At 42.8% G+C, this 19,259-nt stretch overlaps 1 long non-coding RNA gene across 1 annotated transcript; it reads right to left on the reverse strand.

The window, feature by feature from the left end:
- Positions 1 to 626: 626 nt before the first annotated feature.
- Positions 627 to 8,038, reverse strand: LOC114676740 (uncharacterized). The gene is made up of 3 exons (XR_003727787.2): positions 7,623 to 8,038; positions 6,965 to 7,197; positions 627 to 2,791 (listed from the first exon to the last, which is right to left on the reverse strand). It is a non-coding gene; the product is annotated as an uncharacterized LOC114676740 (long non-coding RNA).
- Positions 8,039 to 19,259: the final 11,221 nt, after the last annotated feature.

The following is a 19,259-nucleotide window of genomic DNA, read 5'->3' on the forward strand; positions in this document are numbered from 1 at the left end:
GAGCCAGGAAACTCTCCGCCCCTGTCAGAGGAGCACACCCCACCAGATGAGCGCACCCCACCTGCACCCAGCTCTCTATTCTGAGTCCGGGTTTGGAAGCTCCTTTTTCCCTCCCCGCAAAGGGCTTTCCCTCCTGCTCCATGTCAAGGATGGGAGACGTCTGTGTTGAGAAGCAGCAAAGCAGCATAGCGGCTTCCAACGCCTCACGTCAAAGACCACCTGAGGTAAAGCGATAATTCATGTCTCTCATCACTTTGACTGGAGATGTGAAAAATCTCCACACTCCTATATTTTTCCAAGAGAAAAAGAAAACCCCTCTGAAAACGAAAACTGAGAAGTTTGTTGCTGGAGATGTTATGTGGGTGCATTCTATTGCTGTTTTTAGTCTGTTTCCACTCATCCCAGCTTCTGGGATGCCCCTAGGCAGGCAGCTCAGCTGACTGGACCACACCTCGGTGGGGAGAATGGAGTACGTGTGCTGCTGGGGGAATGATCACAGAATCTAAAAGCAAAAGGCCTGCTCTGAATCTCAGTTCTGCCCTCAGTCACTCAGTGTCCTTAGACAAGCAACTTGACTTTGTTGGGCTTAGTTTCTTAAAGCATAAAGTGAGGATAATCTCAAAATTCTGAGTGATTTTATATATTTAATAATCTGCACATATACATGAGATATATTTAATGTGAGCCTATATACATAATGCATAAATGCAACATTTAGTACTTAGAAAAACTCAGTGAAAAATAACGATTACGACTTTATAAAGTCGTATTTTGACTTTTATAAAGACAAATTCTTTGAAAATGATGAATTCTCACTGTAGAATGATTTGTGCAGTTAAGATTTATGCAGTTAATTTCCTATGACTATATCTTTTAAAAGCTCTAATTAAGACATGGCACAATTCTGAGGTTAACCCCAATCCCTCCCCACAGTAAGTTGGTGGAATCCTTAGCTAGTTTCAATAGCAGAGACACTTTTCTTTTAGCACTCGGTTGTGTTTCTGTCTATGTGTTCTTCCACATACTGCATCTGTTTTAGTAGAAATTAATACTATCCTTTACATGAATTCTGTGTTAATTACAGTAAATTCTTGGTTTCAATCTTCAATTACTCAATGCTCAGACATCACTAGGTTTTCACTGAAAATATTACGTTGGTGCAAAAGTAATTATGTTTTCTGCATTGTTGGAATTTGCCATTTGATATTGGAATACATTCTTAAATATATATGGTTATGTTATACATCATTTTAACGGGCATTTCTCACTTTATTTTTTTTTCTGATGACTTATTACTTGCTGTTTATTTTATGTTTATTTTAGACTACGAAAATGATGTTAGACCGAAAGCAAAGTCAAGCAGGTAAGAAAGCTAAGTCTCACTTGTCATAAAAGGAATGTGCATGTCTACCGGCACATTCTACAGCACATGTCTACAGCACAGCATTGGATCCAGGAAATAAAGCCTGATCCAGGCCTCATACATAGCTGTCACTCAGGATATTCCAGCCTGAGAATATCCTGAATGACAGCTGTGCAGCAGGCCTGGGTGCAGACAACGCAGGGTGGAGCAGGTAGACATGCACATTCAAGATGGGTTTGCAAAAGAAATATAAAATAGGCTATCAGATTGATCATATTGAAGAAATGAGCTCAGATAAAAAGGAAATCAAAGCAATGAAAAAAACAGTCAATAATTTCAGGAAAAATGTTTAAAGTGAAAAAGAAAATGTAAACATGGAACAGACACCTCTTAGCCCAAGAGTGGACAATGTCTACATAGGTGCGATGATATTAAGATAAACCAATGATTTAAGTTAACTTTAGGACCCAAACACACTGTTGGGACAGTGTGGCAGAGGCAGTGCATGTACCCTGCTGGGGAAGGTACCAGGTAAGAAAGCTAAGTCTCACTTGTCATAAAAGGAAGTTAAACATATTGTCTAAAATTAATAAATCCACAAGCACCAATATAAGAAATATTCTTTGGAAATATGGAAATAAATGTCAAAAATAACTTAGAAGAATAGAGATTTCCTCTGGGGCATGAGAAAGTAAAATAGGGGGTGTGGGGCAAGAGACCACTGTGTATCATCATATGATTATTAGTGGTGCTTAATTTTTTTGTTAAGTACGGGTTTGTATCACCTTGATAAAAATTCAAATGTATATTTTAAATGCTCACATACAGATTCTCTTTTCTCATATTCTACCAATGACTGAAAACATGCAACAAATTTGCATATTCTGGACCTCACCTATCATATATTTTGCCCATTCTCCCTTCTTTCCTCCCTCCTTCCTTTTCTTCCTTCCCTCCTTCCTTCCTTCCTTCCTTCCTTTCCTTCCTTCTTTCCTTTTTTCCTCCCTTCCTTTCTCTCTTTCTTTTTAATCCTGGGATTCTGAATGCCTTTCTTCACAGTGTGGAGGGAAGGGGTATAGGGAAGATAGGAAACAAATACCAGCCCCCTAAAATTTTCTAATCTCTTTTTCTTTCAATAGCTAAGAATCCTTTTTTTTCCCCCTTAAGGCCCATTGACTTCTTGTTTCTATTCATATGTGTTCACGGCTTTCTCATCCAGTGTTTTGTTTTACCTAGGGTAAAACTGTTTATTTATAATCTTTCCTTCTGTGCCTTTTTCCTGTCTTCAAGTTCTTCCAGTTGTGGAGTCCACTTTCTATGCTGTGTTCCTGGAGACCGTCCTTCAAGAGCTCTTGGTCCTGTCTAGTCTCTGATGTCTTGGATCCAGTCCCCTCCTCTTCCGTTTTGGAATTCATCTTCAGAGACTTCCTGCAAAAACATCTGTGGGTTCTTAAATGTCTAAAAGAATTTGTTCTACTACCATACTTGATAGTTTCTCTAATGTATAGAAGGTTAAGATATTCCCTCAGAACTGTTTTCCCTTCTGTCACCCAGGCTGGAGTGCGGTGGCACAATCTCGGCTCACCACAACCTCCAACTCCCAGGTTCAAGCAATTCTCCTGCCTCAGCCTCCTGAGTAGCTGGGATTACAGGCATGCACCACCACACCCAGCTATTTTTTTTTCATATTTTTTTTTTTAGTGGAGACAGGGTTTCACAATATTGGTCAGGCTGGTCTTGAACTCCTGACCTTGTGATCTGCCCACCTCGGCCTCCCAAAGTGCTGGGATTACAGGTGTGAGCCACCACAACTGGCCCCCTCAGAACTTTTAAAGCTTTGTTCTTTGCCTTCTAACATTTACAACTGATAATGAAAAATCTGGTGCCAGTAATAGTCTTAATATTTATGAGTGACTTTTTTTGTTCCTGGGAGATTATACCACCTTTTCTTCATTCCTGGTGTTCTGTAATTTCACCCTACAGTGTTAATATGCTGACTAAATAAGTTAAAATGTGGGAAGTACCTGAAACAGTGACTGGATTGTAGTAAACGCTCAATAAATAGATGTTATAGTTATTGTTCCTGGTGGTAAGCATGCTGGTGACAGTGGTGATGGAGGCGGTGGTTATAGTGATAATGATGGTGGTGGTCAGGATGGTGGTGATGGTGGCAGTGGTGATAATGGTAGTGTTGGTGGTGGTGCTGCTGTACTGATGATGATGGTGATAATGGTGATGATTCTAGTGGTGATAGTAGTGGTGGTGTTGGTAGTAGTGATTATGGTGATGGTGGTGGTAGTGATAATGGTAATGGTAGTAATGGTGGTGGTGATAGTGGAGGTGGTTGTGCTGATAGTGAAGGCAAAGGTGGTTATGATGGAGGAGACACTAATTGTGGTGGTAGTGGTGGTAGTGGCAGTGGTGATAATGGTGGTATTGGTGGTGGTGATGATGTTAGTAGTGACAACAGTGATGGTGGTGATGGTAGTGTGGAGTGATGATGGTGATGGTGAAGGTGATGGTGGTTATGATGGTGGAGATGGTGATGGCAGTGATGGTAGTAATTATAGTTCCATTGGTGGTAGTGATAGTTATTGTGGTTGGGGTTGTAGGGGTGGTACTATTGGTGATGGTGATAGTGGTGGTAGTAATGGTGATGATGATATTGGCGATTGTGGTGATGATGGTAGTTATGATCATTGTGGTGACGGTGATGGAGGTAGTAATTGTGATGGTGGTGGTTTTGGTGGTGGTGGTGATGATAGGAGTGGTAGTGGTGATAGTGGTAGTGCTGGTGGTGGCAATGGTAGTGATAGTGGTGATGGTGATGGTGGAGGCAATGGTGGTTGGATGATGGAGATGGTGATTGTGGTCGTGATGGCAGTGGTGATTGTGGTGTTGGTGTTGGTGGTGACAGTAGTGATAGTGGTGGTGGTAATAATGGTTGTGGTATTAGGGGTGTGGTGCTGATGGTGATGATGGTGATGGTGGTGGTGGTAACAGTGGTGATGGCATTGGTGATTGTGATGATACAAGTAATAATGGTTGTGGTAATGGCAGTGGTGGTAGTTATGGTGGTGGTGGTAACAGTGGTGATGGCATTGGTGATTGTGGTGATGATGCAAGTAATGATGGTTGTGGTGACGGTGGTGGTGGTAGTGATGGTGACGGTGGTGATGGTGTGGTTTTGGTAGTGGTAGTGGTTACTTTTTGTTATTTTTGGAAGTGAAACTTCATTCATACAACTTGACAATGAATGTTCATGTGTCTGTCAAAATTGAAATTTTTTTTTGCAATCTATTTAATAATTACACATTGGCAATGGCTCTTTCTTTTTTATTTTTAGAAATCCTGTCAATCAGCTAATACAGTCCTGGACTAATCCTTAGTGTTTTTTGTATTTCTTAATCATATTTTTAATTAATTAAGAATTTTTTCTACATTCCAAATATTCCTTGACTTTATCTGTTAATATTTGTATTAAATTTTATTGTTTTGACAATCAGACACATAATTAATTTCCAAGAGCCCTTCTTATTCTCTGATTGTTACTTTACAATAGCATCCTTTCCTTACTGTATGAATGCAGTTATGATTGGACCATACTTAAACTTTACAGTAGTTGTTGGTAATTCTTTCCTATTCTGAATTATCTTGGCTCATCTTGTCTGTACAATTTATATTGCAGATTTTTCTCAAGGGTCTGGTGATGCTCAGTAACTGTTTGTATCTAAGAACTAGACAGTCAGACACTTAGTGAGTATCTAAGAACCAGACACTCACTCTGTAGGTGAGCTGTGCTTGTCAATTGGCAAGGTTCATTTTAGGTTGAGTGGGCAAAGAGTGATTGAATTCAAGGGAGTCAAGGAGCTAAAATGAACAGGGCTTGCTCTAGAGTGTCAGCCTCAACAGCAGCTGCTCTGACTTTGCACAGAGGATTAGTTCAGTTTATTTCAAGAAGGATCTTTTGAATTGCCAATGCCTAGGGAATGCATGCTTGGTGGAAAAAGGGGCAGGGTCAACCCTCTGCCCACAAGCTCCTCAATCCCTTCCCTGCTTGAGCTGTGTGCCCTCCTGTCTTCCCACTCCTCTGTTCCTCCAGGGCTCTGCTAGCCAAGTCAACACCTCCACCTCCTGGGTCCCAGCTTGCCCTGGGCACATCCTGGGCTTGTTTCCTCCACCACGCTGCACCAGGCAGCACCCTTCCAGTCGTTTTCCATTTTTCAGAAGTGTATTGGAGTTTCATGGCTGAGAGTAACCCAGCCCTCTCTGTTCTCCTCTTATCCTTACCTCCACCTTAAAGAAATTCGGGATGGGTAGTAGTGGATGTGGGTGTTCAGTCCATCGTCCTGAGTCAGATCCATCAAAGAGACATCGTAAAGGCATTTTGGACTGACAGGAAACTCCACCTAAAAATATTCACCTCTGAATGTTGGCTTGATACCTGCGGTCTATGGTGATTTGAGTGGTTAATCTAAGACCCTGCCATATCTCCGTGCACCTGTTCATGGACTGCCTGATCTCCTTTCCCTGGCACTCAGGAGGTGATCATTCAACACATACGCCAGAGAGAAAGAGGCAAATCATTCACTGGCCCTTAAAAATGGAAGTGACCCACATTGTTTCTGCTACGTTTTAATGGCCAAAGCAACTCGTGCAGCAACATCCAACCTCAAATGGTTTGGGAGAAGTGCAACTTCCCTGGCATCTGGAAGGAGTAAAGCTGGTAAATGTCCATTCTCTTCAGCCAGGTCACTGTGAAGTGATGCAACCTGATATGGTTTGGATGTTTTTCCCTTCAAATTTCATGTTGAAATGTGATCCCCAATGTTGAATGTGGCACCTGGTGGGAGGTGTTTCGGTCATGGGGGCAGATCCCTCATGAATGGCTTGGTGCCCTCCCCTTGGTAATAAATGAGTTCTTGCTCTGTGAGTTCACATGAGAGCTGATAATTTAAATGAACTTGGTGGCGGGCGCCGTGGCTCACACCTGTAATCCCAGCACTTTAGGAGGTCGAGGGGGGTGGATCATGAGGTCAGGAGTTCAAGACCAGCCTGACCAATATGGTGAAACCCTGTCTCTACTAAAAATACAAAAATTAGCCAGGTGTGGTGGCGTGCGTGTAGTCCCAGCTACTCCAGAGGCTGAGGCAGGAGAATTGCTTGAACCTGGGAGGCAGAGGTTGCAAAGAGCCGAGATCACACCACTGCACTCCAGCCTGGGAGACAGAGCTAGACTCCATCTCGAAAAAAAAAAAAAAAAAAAAAAGAGCCTGGCATCCCTCTTCCTCCCTGTGTCACCACATAACGCACTGGCTCCCCTCACTTTCCACCACGACTTTGAGCTTCCTGAGGCCCTCCCCAAAAGCAGATGCCAGCACCATGCTTCCTGTACAGTCTGCAGAACCATGAGCCAAAATAAACCTCTTTTCTTTATGAATTACTCGGCCTCAGGTATTCCTTTATAGCAAGGCAAACGGACTAACACATAACCTGACTCCATAGCTGACCACAGAAACTCACATCTTCACCCCTCCATCAGTGGGAATGTGGCATCCTTCTGCCATGACCCAATCTTCAGAGCACCAGCCAGCTTCTCACCTTTAGATGTTTTCTGGTGGAAATCAGGTATGGGATCTTGATGGCTCTGAATGCCTGGGTGGCATGTGCAGCTCTCCCAGTGACTCTCCAAAACCACTGCTTACTCAACTGGCAGCTTGAGATTGTGGAGAAGTACCTGATCACTTCCCTACAGAGGGAGCTAGAATGCACAGTACACGAACATTCTCTCCAAAAAAGGTCTCCACCAATATCTTCTGCATTCCTTATGTATCCTGGAGGAGGGTTAAGAGTTAAGAGTCTCCAAACAGGTTTCACAATACAGAGTCTTTTACCTACAGCTTTGAGCCTTTGGGCATTTCTGGATGTCAAGGCAACAGAAAAGGTCTTATTTAATGTCCTATTATACTTAGAATCTCAGGGAGAAGGGATCAGAATCTCCAACTTCTCTCTTGCAGGAGGTTTCTATTAGGTTGGTGCAAAAGTAATTGTGGTTTTGTATAACTTTTAATGGCAAAAATGCAATTACTTTTGCGCCAACCTAACAGAATTTTAATACTTTTAAATCTTTGAATACTATCATCTCCTTCACCAAGCAAATTCCAGACTTAACATAACAGTTCTCTTCCCTAAGTAACATATATACATATGCATATAGACATAAATTTTAAAACCTCACCTCGTCCGATATCTGACCCACCTCATAAATATTAAGAACATTGCTCTGGTGGTCATTTTTGAAGCTGGATTCGCAGAAGACAATCTGGATGCAAATGGTCCAAAAAGGAAGATTGAAATGATTCTGGTCAAGACCGGGCCTGCACAGTAGCTCACGCCTGTAATTCCAGCACTTTGGGAGGCTGAGGCAGGCAGATCACCTTAGGTCAGGAGTTTGAGACCAGCCTAGCCAATATGGTGAAACTACGTCTCTACTAAAAATACAAAAACAAATTAGCTGCACTTGGTGGTGGGCACCTGTAATCCCAGCTACTTAGGACTCTGAGGCAGGAGAATTGCTTGAACCCAGGAGGAGGAGGTTGCAGCGAGGCTGCAGTGCAAATCGTTACACTGTACTCCAGCCTGGATGACAGAGCAAGATTCTCTGTCTCAAAAAAAAAAAAAAAAAATCCTTGTCAGAGAACATGAGGGTCTGAGTTATGTGAGAGAAGTGAAAGCAATAGAGAAGCTCTGGAGAAAAGGCAGGATGGCCAAGATTTATTGGTCCTTCTCATTTTATGTGAAAATTGCAACTTTGTAAAAATGCATGGGTAAAAGCTAGAAGTTAATCATCAAACTGAGAAAACCCATTATGTTGAACATTGACAGCATTCTGAGTACCCCACATACATCTGAAAGTCTTATAGGTTGTTGGAGAACAAGCAGGGAAAAGCGTTTTTTAGGGGTTAAAGAAAAGAATCTATTTAAAGTAAACAAAAGGGGTTCCTAGTCTCAGACAGCAGAGCCAAGCAGTTTACTATTCTTGACTAATGTATCTGGTTCTGAGTTTTTTGGCATTTAACGGTAAAGGAGACCTCAGGTTACACTGATTTAAATTTTTGACAACAGAAAACAGATGCCTCCAACTGCAGAGACTAAATATTTCCTGAAGTGGAACATACACAGGAATTTATTGCATGGCTCCTTATGGTAGACAATAAATTCCATCATGATTTTTATGAAATATTGTTAAACTTCTTAGCACAAAACTCCATATGTGCAGAGGATGCGCCAGTGAATTCAACTCAGTGGTTGTCCTTAGTGAGAGACTCGGCTATCTGAAGTCTGACATGTGGGATAAATCTTAGAGAGCCCATGGAGGGAGAGGCAACATCCTCACTAACCCGGGGCGCTCACATTCAGCACCAGAGGCCAGCTCAGACTCAGACAGGAAAGGTTGAAGTCTGTGCAAAGGGCTTTCTTTATTCATCACGTTAAGAAGTTTGAACCTTTCCTAGATGAGTTAGAGAGCCATCGAACCATTTTATTTATTTATTGAGACAGAGTTTCACTCTGTTGCACAGGCTGGAGTGCAGTGGCGTGATCTCAGCTCACCGCAACCTCCACCTCCCGGGTTCAAGTGATTCTCCTGCCTCAACCTCCCCAGTAGGTCATTTTTGTATTTTTAGTAGAAACAAGATTTTGCCATGTTGGCCAGGCTGGTCTCGAACTCCTGAACTCAGGTGATCTGCCCGTCCTCAGCCTCCTAAAGTGCTGGAATTACAGGTGTGAGCCACCATCCCCGACCCATCAAACCATTTTAATTAAAGAAAAGATAAGATCAGAATGTTAGGCCTGGTGCGATGGCTCACACCCATAATCCCAGGATTTTGGGAGGCCGAGGTGGGCAGATCACCTGAGACCAGGACTTTGAGACCAGCCTGGCCAACATGGCAAAACCTCATCTCTACTAAATATACACCATGCCAGGCATGGTGGCAGCTGCCTGTAATCCCAGCTCCTCAGGAGGCTGAGGCAGGAAAATTGCTTGAACCTGGAAGGTGGAGGTTGTAGTGAGCTGAGATTGCGCCACTGCACTCCAGCCTGGGTGACAGAGTGAGACTCCATGTCAGAAAATAAATAAATAATAATTGCTGTAGAAGGATCTCTGGTTGTATTGCAACTATTAACTGGGGAGAGAAGGAGAACTCTATAGGGAGAGAAACCAGTTAAGCAGCTAGTTTTAAAGATGAAGTAAGTGGTAGTGAGAACAGTCTGAACTAAAGCCTAGGGCTGATAAAGAAAGCTGGAAGGATTTGAGTGGAATTCAAGAAATCAGGTCAACAGAACAGAAAGTAGTGACTAATTGAATGAGTCTACAATGGAGTCCAAATAGACAAAGATAACTAAGTATTCTAGTCTAGGTGACTGGGTGAAGTGTGTATCCCGCAGTTGACACAGAGTGAATGCATGGATGTGGAGTTACCGTGCAAGGGTAGAGTAGTTCATCCAGTGAAGTAATGGTGAAACATGGAGATGCTCAGCATAGGAGCCTAAGGTCACGGAAAGAGACTGGGCTGGAAACAAACAAACTGCAGTGCATTCATGGTTCATAGGGGATGGTGGCCACCTTGAGAGCTGGGGCCATCCTGGGCCTACATGAAGAATGAGAATAGCTGGGAGGTAGGAGGGGGAATCAGCCCAGGACCAACGGTCCTGGAGTAAAAGCCCAAAGAAGAGCTATCAGACAAGCAGGCGACGTCCCAGGTAAGGCTGAGGTCCCCAATGTCACAAAGACTACAGTGTCAGAAGAGGTAAAGACATTCCCAACACCTCAAATGAGGACTAAGAAGTTGGTAGTGTGTCCTTCCAAGGACAGATACCCAGTGGGTTTCCAGATCTAGCCAGTGGAAGAGATTTGGTACTGTGCCTCAGAGAATCGGGCTTTTGGGCCTTCCACTGGACTGTCTCTTCCCCAGTCACATCTTCCCGAACTTTATCACCTCAGACGTAGCTTCTCCCAACTTCTATCTCTCCCTTCTGCCAAAATTAATCTTTCCACTTTCTTTTCTTTTCTTTTTTTTAGATATAGTCTCGTTCTGTCTCCCAGGCTGGAGTGCAGTGGCACGATCTCGGCTCACTGCAAGCTCCACCTCCCAGGTTCACGCCATTCTCCTGCCTCAGCCTCCCGAGTAGCTGGGACTACAGGCGCCCGCCACCATGCCCGGCTAATTTTTTGTATTTTTTAGTAGAGATGGGTTTCACTGTGTTAGCCAGGATAGTCTTGGTCTCTTGACCTTGTGATCCACCTGCCTCAGCCTCCCAAAGTGCTGGGATTACAGGCGTGAGCCACCGTGCCCGACCAGTCTTTCCACTTTCCAAATAATAATTCTACAGTCAGGGAAAAATCAGTTAAGCTGAGAAGCAGAAACTTATTTTAATTCATTAGTTCTTTTAAATGGCTCATTAAAAATATTCCAATGACTTTATGTTTAAATGATTTCATTTAAAAAGAAACTATGAGATGTTAAAGTCTTCAAAATTTGAAAGAAAGGGGAAAATCATATTTTTAGACTCAAGGACAAAATGTTCCTTGTCTACTTCTACTTATGAGCTTCCTGTAATGAAATGTTAAAAATATCCAAAGAGAAATAACTGCAAAATAGCACTCCTTCCAGTAACCTTCACCCTGATTTTTTTTTTTTTAAATAAGAACCAGCATTGTGGAGTTTCTAAAAGTCATAAATTACTTTGGCATTTTTTAGTAATACAGTAACCATATGTTTAATATGAACAAACCATGACTAAAAATTATATGTTGCTCTTGGAAAAGTTAAATTTTCTGCTTGTGTCTAACATAAGCCAGTGCATCTTTTTAAATATAAGATCAAAAAACGTCATATTTAATGGTCAAAAAGTACACATCAAAGACACAGGTTAAAAAAATCATATCATTTGTCTTAAAAATATTCCACACTTGGCCAGGCACAGTGGCTGCCTGTGTTGAGGCAGGAGAATGGTGGGAACCTGGGAGGCGGAGCTTGCAGTGAGCTGAGATCACGCCGCTGCACTCCCCCCTGGGTGACAGAGCAAGACTCTGTCTCAAAAAAAAAAAAAAAAAGAAAGAAAGAAATTCCACACTTAACAGCTCTGTATAATCTAAATTGGATTCAAAGAAAGCCAGTGAAAATTATCAAGCGTTTTCTGGTGGTACATAGAAAGCAAAGGCCAGCTGTGTCCATCTGGCCCACAGGCCCAGATCTGCTCGGGAAACCTCACAACGGGGGGCTGCAGTCCTGACCATCCTGAATTCCGCGGTGTCGCAATCCCGGAGCATTCACACGTTTTAAAAGTCGCTCTCTCCAAATGGGTCACTGTAAGAAATGATGGATGACTCATGAGTTATTTGGTAGCACACATTTTAAAAATGTCTTTTAAGGTAAAGTAACAGAGAGAGAAGTTGACGGTTTTCTTAAATGAAAATAAGATTTTAAATAGATTACACAATCCTCTAGATTAGAGTAGTTTGAAGCACATGAATAGCAAGGTGAATGCCCTTAGCTAACATTTAATCAGACAACTCTGACAAGCAGCTCTTTCAGCAGTCTTCTACAGTTATCATTTAATAGAAGGAAATGAACATTTGTTAAAATGTTTATTTTGTACCAGAAATCTGTCTGATTGCTTATTTAATTCTTATAACAACTCTATAAGGAAGGGATTATTATTATTATTATTATTATTATTTTAAGGCAGAGTTTCACTCTGTCTCCCAGGCTGCAGTGCAGTGGCATGATCTCAGCTCACTGCAACTTCTGCCACCTGGATTCAAGTGATTCTCCTGCCTCAGCCTCCCGAGTAGCTGGGTTTACAGGCATGCACCACCACGCCCGGCTAATTTTTGTATTTTTAGTAGAGAGGAGTTTCACCACGTTAGCCAGGCTGGTCTCAAACTCCCAACCTCAGGTGATCCACCCATCTCGGCCTCCCAAAATGCTGGGACTATGGGCATGAGCCACCACGCCCAGCCCAAGGATTATTATCGTTATTTTACAAATGAAAAACAAGATGCAGAGTCAAAGTAGTCTGTCTATGCTCACTAAAATAATTTAGCCATCTAAAATAACTCATTATAGAGGTAACATGTATAACTGACAAATAACTAATATATAATTGATAACGAATAGAACTATATGGAACTATATATATATTATATACTGTTAAGTTACTAATGTATAGCTATACTATATAATACATATTTAATGAGATATACATAATTATATAACTAATTACACTCATAATAAATAGAGCTGCTAGACACTTTTTTTTTTTTGAGACAGAGTCTCGCTCTGTCATCCAGGCTAGAGTGCAGTGATGGATCTCAGCTCACTGCAACCTCCACCTCCCTAGTTCAAGTGATTCTCCTGCCTCAGTCTCCCAAGTAGCTGGGATTACAGGTATGTGCCACCACAGTAGCTAATTTTATTTTATTTTATTTTTTGTATTTTTAGTAGAGACGGGGTTTTGCCATGTTGTCCTGGCTGGTCTCAAATTCCCGACCTCAAATGATCCACCCACATCGGCCTCCCAAAGTGCTGGGATTGCAGGAGTGAGCCGTCGCCCCCTGCCCCTCTACAAACAATACTAAATGTCTACTATATGTCAGTTATTTTCTGCATGCACCAAATGAGAAACTCTCAGAAACCTTCCAGATATCTGACAATGCTGGGGAGAATGAGGAGCATCTGGAACATAAATGGTGCAGCCATTTGAAAGACAGTTCAGCATTATCTTCTTTGGATACCTGTTGACACAATGCTTCTCATCCAAGGCCTGCACATGAGAAGTCCAGGCACACAGGCCACAGGAACCAACGTAGCATTCTGTGTAGAAGTCCAACACTGGAAAGAACCCAAGTGTTCCCTCGGCAGTAAATTCATAAACAGAAAGTAGCTTATTCCTGGAAAGTCATACTCTATAGTCACGAGGATGAATGAACTACATTCAACAACGTTGATAAGTTCATCTTCCAAACAAAACTGAGCAAAACACCCCAGAAACAAAGGCATATAAGTGGGAGAGTTCTACTCATACACAGTTCAAAAATAAGCTAAACTAAACTTTTAGGGACACATATGTAGATGGTAAACCACAAAGAAACGCAAGAGGATGTGTCCTCAAAATCAGGATGGCGGTTACTGCTAGAGTCAAGGTGGGGGACTCAGAAGAAACTATCTCGGGGGTCCTTAGTGTCACTGACAGCTTCATGGGATTTACATGATAATTATTTGTTAACCTGCGCATCTTATATTTATGCATTCTAAATACTGTATTTCACAATAAAAATATTGACAAAACACTAATCCCGCCCCATTCAAACATATATAGATATTTGACATATATATAAATATGTACATAATATGTATGTAAATACACATATATCATGTTTGTATTCAGTAATTATTTGCGGATATAGATAGTATATATGATTTTGCTTTCTATTCTTTGATTTCAGTAGTTTCCAAATTTTCCACAATGAACAATTGATGTTACATTAACCAAAAAGTCATTTCTACAAATGAAGAGAAATGAGCCTACCTTGGACTTGTGGGGCTGGCCATGGCTCTCAGGCTGGGCGTTGAGGCAGGCAGGCCAGGCTTCCGGGGAGGGATTTATGACTGTGCCGGGACTAATGAAACCACCACGCCTCACTCTCAGCCCAGGACAAGCCTTTGTGTCCTGGGTCAGCTGAGGAATGTTCCCTCTGTTTTGACAACCATGAGAGCCAGGCAGGCAGAGGGGGCACCCTGGGGGCACAGGAACAGAGCTCCTTTGTGCGCCCCCTGCCCGGCACTGTGAGGCCCTTTTCATCTCCCCACTTTTCTGACTGTTTGGAATCCTCTTAGAACGATGCCTTGATCCAGCCACAGCCTTGTGGCATCCCATACACCTCTTGCTTCCCTTTCACAGGCTCACTGGCCTCAAGATCGGGCACATGGGATCGGGCCCCTTCCCAGCTCTAAGACCCTATGGTTCCTTTACTACTCTGAGGGAAGCCTAAGGTTAGGCCTCCCAGACAATGAGGACAGAAGACAAGACACAGCTTTTCTCCACCATGAACACGTGTTTTTAAAAGCAGTGCCAGGCTGGGCACGGTGGCTCACACCTGTAATCTCAGCACTTTGGGAGGCCGAGGTGGGTGGATCACCTGAGGTCAGGAGTTCGAGACCAGCCTGGCCAACATGTGAAACACCGTCTCCACTGAAAATACAAAAATTAGTCGGGCGTGATGGCATGTGCCCTGTAATCCCAGCTACTTGGGAGGCTGAGGCACAAGAATCGCTTAAACCTGGGAGGCAGAGGTTGCAGTGAGCCGAGATTGTGCCACTCCATCTCAAAAAATAAATAAATAATTAAATAATTAAAATAAATAAATAATTAAATAATTAAAAGCGATGCCAAAGGCTAGGCAGCTGCCACTAGTTGTTTTAGGTTTAGTTTTGTTTTACATAAAAATCGGAAGCACATGTGTTTTTTTCAGAAATCTTTTCTCAAATCACCCTAACAATAAGCTTAATAAAAGGGTCAGTAGTTAGCCACAGATTTTACAGTGGAAGCCATGAGTTAAAATGTACTGAATCATGTTTTCTCTTCAACACTCACCCTTGTGCACCAACTGCCAAAAAGAAACAAAACCATACTCACATGGCACAAAAATGCACTCATGCAGCGCATATTGACGCTTCAGTCAGTGGCAGCCCACGTAGGTGACAGTGGTTCCATGAGATTATAGTGGAGCTAAAGAACTCCTATCCCTTAGTATTTACTATGCTATTTATTTATTTATTTATTTAAGACACAGTCTCACTCTGTTGCTCAGGCTGGAGTGCAATGGCGCTATCTTGGCTCACTGCAACCTCCGCCTCCCAGGTTCACTTGATTCTCCTGCCTCAACCTCCCAAGTAGCTGGGACTACAGGTGCACACCACCATACCTGGCTAATTTTTTGTATTTTTAGTAAAGACGGGGTTTCACCATGTTGGCCAGACTGGTCTCGAAATCCTGACCTCGTGATCCGCCCACCTTGGCCTCCCAAAGTGCTGGGATTACAGGTGTGAGCCACCACATCCGGCCCTATGGTATACTTTTATAGTAACTTTAGAGTGTAGTCTTACGCAAAAAAGAAGTTAACTGCAAAGCAGGCTCAGCCAGGCCCTTCAGGAAGTATCCAGAAGGAGACGTTGCTGTTGCAGGAGATGACAGCTCCGCGTATGTTAGTCCCTGAAGACTTTCCTGTGGGACAAGATGTGGAGATAAAGGACCGTGATATTGAAGCTCCTTACCCTGCGTAGGCCCAGGCTAATATGTGTGTTTGTGTCTTTATTTTTAACAAAAAAACTTTTAAAAGTAAAAAATAAATAAATAAATAGAAACAAATAGAAATAAAACTTACAGAATAAGGATATAAATAAAGAAAATATTTTTGTACAGCTATACGATGTGTTTGTGTCTTGGGCTAAGTGTTATTTCAAAAGCATCAAAAAGTTTAAAAAACCAGGCCAGGTGCGGTGGCTCACACCTGCAATCCCAGCACTTTAGAAGGCCAAGGCAGGTGGATCACTTGAGGTCAGGAGTCTGAGACCAGCCTGGCCATGGTGAAACCCTGTCTTTACTAAAAATACAAAAATTGGACAGGTGCACTAGCTCACGCCTGTAATCCCAGCACTTTGGGAGGCAGAGGCGGGTGGATCACAAAGTCAGGAGTTCAAGACCAGCCTGGCTGAGATGGTGAAGCCCCGTCTCTACTAAAAATACAAAATAATTATCTGGGCATGGTGGCAGGCGCCTGTAATCCCAGCTACTCAGGAGGCTGAAGCAGGAGAATCACTTGAACTCAGAGGGCGGAGGTTGCAGTGAGCCGAGATTGCGCCACCGCACTCCAGCCTGGGCAACAGTAAGACTCTGTCTCAGAGAAAATACATAAATAAATAAAATTAGCCAGGTGCGGTGGCAAGTGCCTATAATCCAGCAGGAGAATCCCTTGAGCCCATGAGGCAGAGGCTGCAGTGAGTTGAGATTGCCCCACTGCAGTCCAGCCTGGGAGACAGAATGAGACACCATCTCAAAAAAAAAAAAAAGGTTTAAAAAACCAAAAAGTTTATAAAGTAAAAAGGTACAGTAAACTGAGCTTAATTTATTATTAAAGAAAGAAAGGTTTTTTTAAATGAGCTTAGTGTAGCCTAAGTGTTTATAAACTGTGTAGTAGTGCACAGTAATGGCCTAAGCCTTCATATTCACTCACCACCTACTCATTGACTCACCAAGAGCAACTTCCAGTCCTGCATGCTCCATTCCTGGGAAGTGCCCTGTACAGATGCACCATTTTTTTTGTCTTGTATGCTGTATTTTTACTGTACCTTTTCTATGTTCAGATATATTTAGATACACAAATACTTCCCATTGTGTTACAGTTGCCTTCAGTATTCAGTATGGTACAGGCTGCAAAGGTGTGTAGCCTAGGAACAATAGGCCATACCATACAGCATGGGTGTGTTGTAGGCTAGTCCATCTAGGTTTGCATTAAGTCCACTCTGATATATACGCAATGATGAAATCATCTAACAATGCATTTCTCAGAACATATCCTTGTCATTAAGGGATATACGACTGTCTCCTTTGAAGACTGGCATTGACAGTCTTATCCAAGCCCTTATCCAAGCCCCCCTTCCTCCATCCTGAAACCACAGATGATACCACACTGAATTGTCATTAATTGTAACATGTTAGCGGAGTGAGGTGGTTCACCCCTGTAATCCCAGCACTTTGGGAGGCCAAGGCAGGCAGATTACTTGAGGTCAGGAGTTCAAGACCAGCCTGGCCAACATGGTGAAACCCTGTCTCTACTAAAAATACACAAATTAGCCAGATGTGGTGGCGTGGACCTCTAACCCCAGCTACTGGGGAAGCTGAGGCAGGAGAATCACTTGAACCCGAGAGGCAGAGATTGCAGTGAGCTGAGATCACGCCACTGCACTTCAGCCTGGGTAACAGAGATTCCAACCCCCACCAAAAAAAAAAAAAGAAAAAAATTGTAACAAGTTTCTCTTTAGGTCTTCCAGGGGCAAATGTAATGCCTTTCCCATCTTCCTACAACATCACACACTGGTTGCAACTGTTGCAGTTTGAAGCACAACAGCAAAGCTAGCACAAACTTCTTTTACCTTACTCGCAATTTCATGGATAGGTAGTTTCTAAGGTGATTTCTTACAAAACTAAGCATATTCTCGCCATGCGATCTAGCAATTGAGCTTTTTGGTATTTACTCTAAAAACTTGAAAACCTAAAAGCTTGTACACAGATATTTACAGCAGTTTTATTTATAGTTGTCAAAATTTGGAAGTAACCAAGATGTCCTTCAGTAGGTGAATGGATACATAAACTATAGTCCATCTAGACAATAAAATATTATTCAGCACTAAAAAGAAAGAAACTATCAAGCATACGGCTGAGTGAAAGAAGCCCATCTGAACAGGCTACATACCGTATGATTCCAGCTCTACCACATTTTGGAAAAGGCAAAACTATGAAGGCAATAAAAAGATTAGGCGTTTGGGGGAGGGATAAATAGGTGGCACACAGGGGACTTTTAGGGCAATGAAACTACTGTATGATATACTCTAATGGTGAGTACATGACAGTACACATTTGTTAAAACCCATAGAATATACAACACCAAGAATGGGCCCTAAAGTAAAGCATGGACCTTGAGTGTTAAGGATGGGTCAGTGCAGGTCCATCAGTTATAACAAATGCCTCACTCTGGTGGAGGGTGTTGATAAACAGACAGCTGTTGGGCAGGAGGAATATGGAAACTCTCTGTACCATCTGCTCAATTTTTCTGTAAAACTAAAACTGTTCTAGAAAATAAAGTGTGTTCTTTTTTTTTTTGAGACAAGGTCTCACTCTGTCGCCCAGGCTGGAGTGCAGTGGCGCGATCTCGGCTCACTGCAACCTCTGCCTCCCGGGTTCATGTGATTCTCCTGCCTCAGCCTCCCGAGTAGCTGGGATTACAGGCACCCTCCACCATACCCAGCTAATGTTTGTACTTTCAGTAGTGATGTGGCTTCACCATGTTGACAGGCTGGTCACGAACTCCTAACCTCAAGTGGTCTGCCCGCCTCTACCTCCCAAGGTGCTGGAATTACAAGTGTGAGCCACCACGCCTGGCCTATTAATTTTTTAAAAAAGCAAAGTCCTTGGACTTTGTATCCATGCTCCCAACCCTTTTATTCACACCTTTTACTGCAGTGATGAATTACCAATACAGACTATCCCTTCCTACTGGCAGAGGCTGGGGCCACCCCACTGCGGTTTCTGTGCTGGCACTTAAGCACCATGTGCGTTTCTCTCCATTATACACTTTTATTTTTGGCGTTTATTGCCCACTTTCACCAAGCCACTCTTATGGAAGAGGTTGCCTAGCTGAATAAATGTCCTTTGAGGTACCTGGCCCTAACAACATATTAGCAGCATCTGTGATCACAGCAGTTTCTAAATCTTGATTCTCACTGTGAGAAGTGGAGCTGGGGAGTTGGGCTGCTGTGTTGACCGCCCAAGGTAGGCGTATTTGGCCAGCATGAGGATTGCCTCCGGGAGCTACACGCAGTGCCACCCTGGCTTGGAAGGTCTTTTCAAACAACCCTCCAGTGAGGGAAATCCAGTCAGCGTGAATCTCCCTGAGCTTGGCTAGAAGGTCCAAACTTCTGGCCATTGGGCTCAACTTCCCACCATTTCATGCTCTATTCTGAGAGTTTCCTGCAAAGCTAATGGCAATTCACAGGGCACTGTAGACAAACATTGTTTGGTGTTGTCACTGGTAAATGGATAGAGACAACGTGAT

The sequence above is a fragment of the Macaca mulatta genome, chromosome 3, assembly GCF_049350105.2.
Source record: "Macaca mulatta isolate MMU2019108-1 chromosome 3, T2T-MMU8v2.0, whole genome shotgun sequence".
NCBI lineage: Eukaryota > Metazoa > Chordata > Mammalia > Primates > Cercopithecidae > Macaca > Macaca mulatta.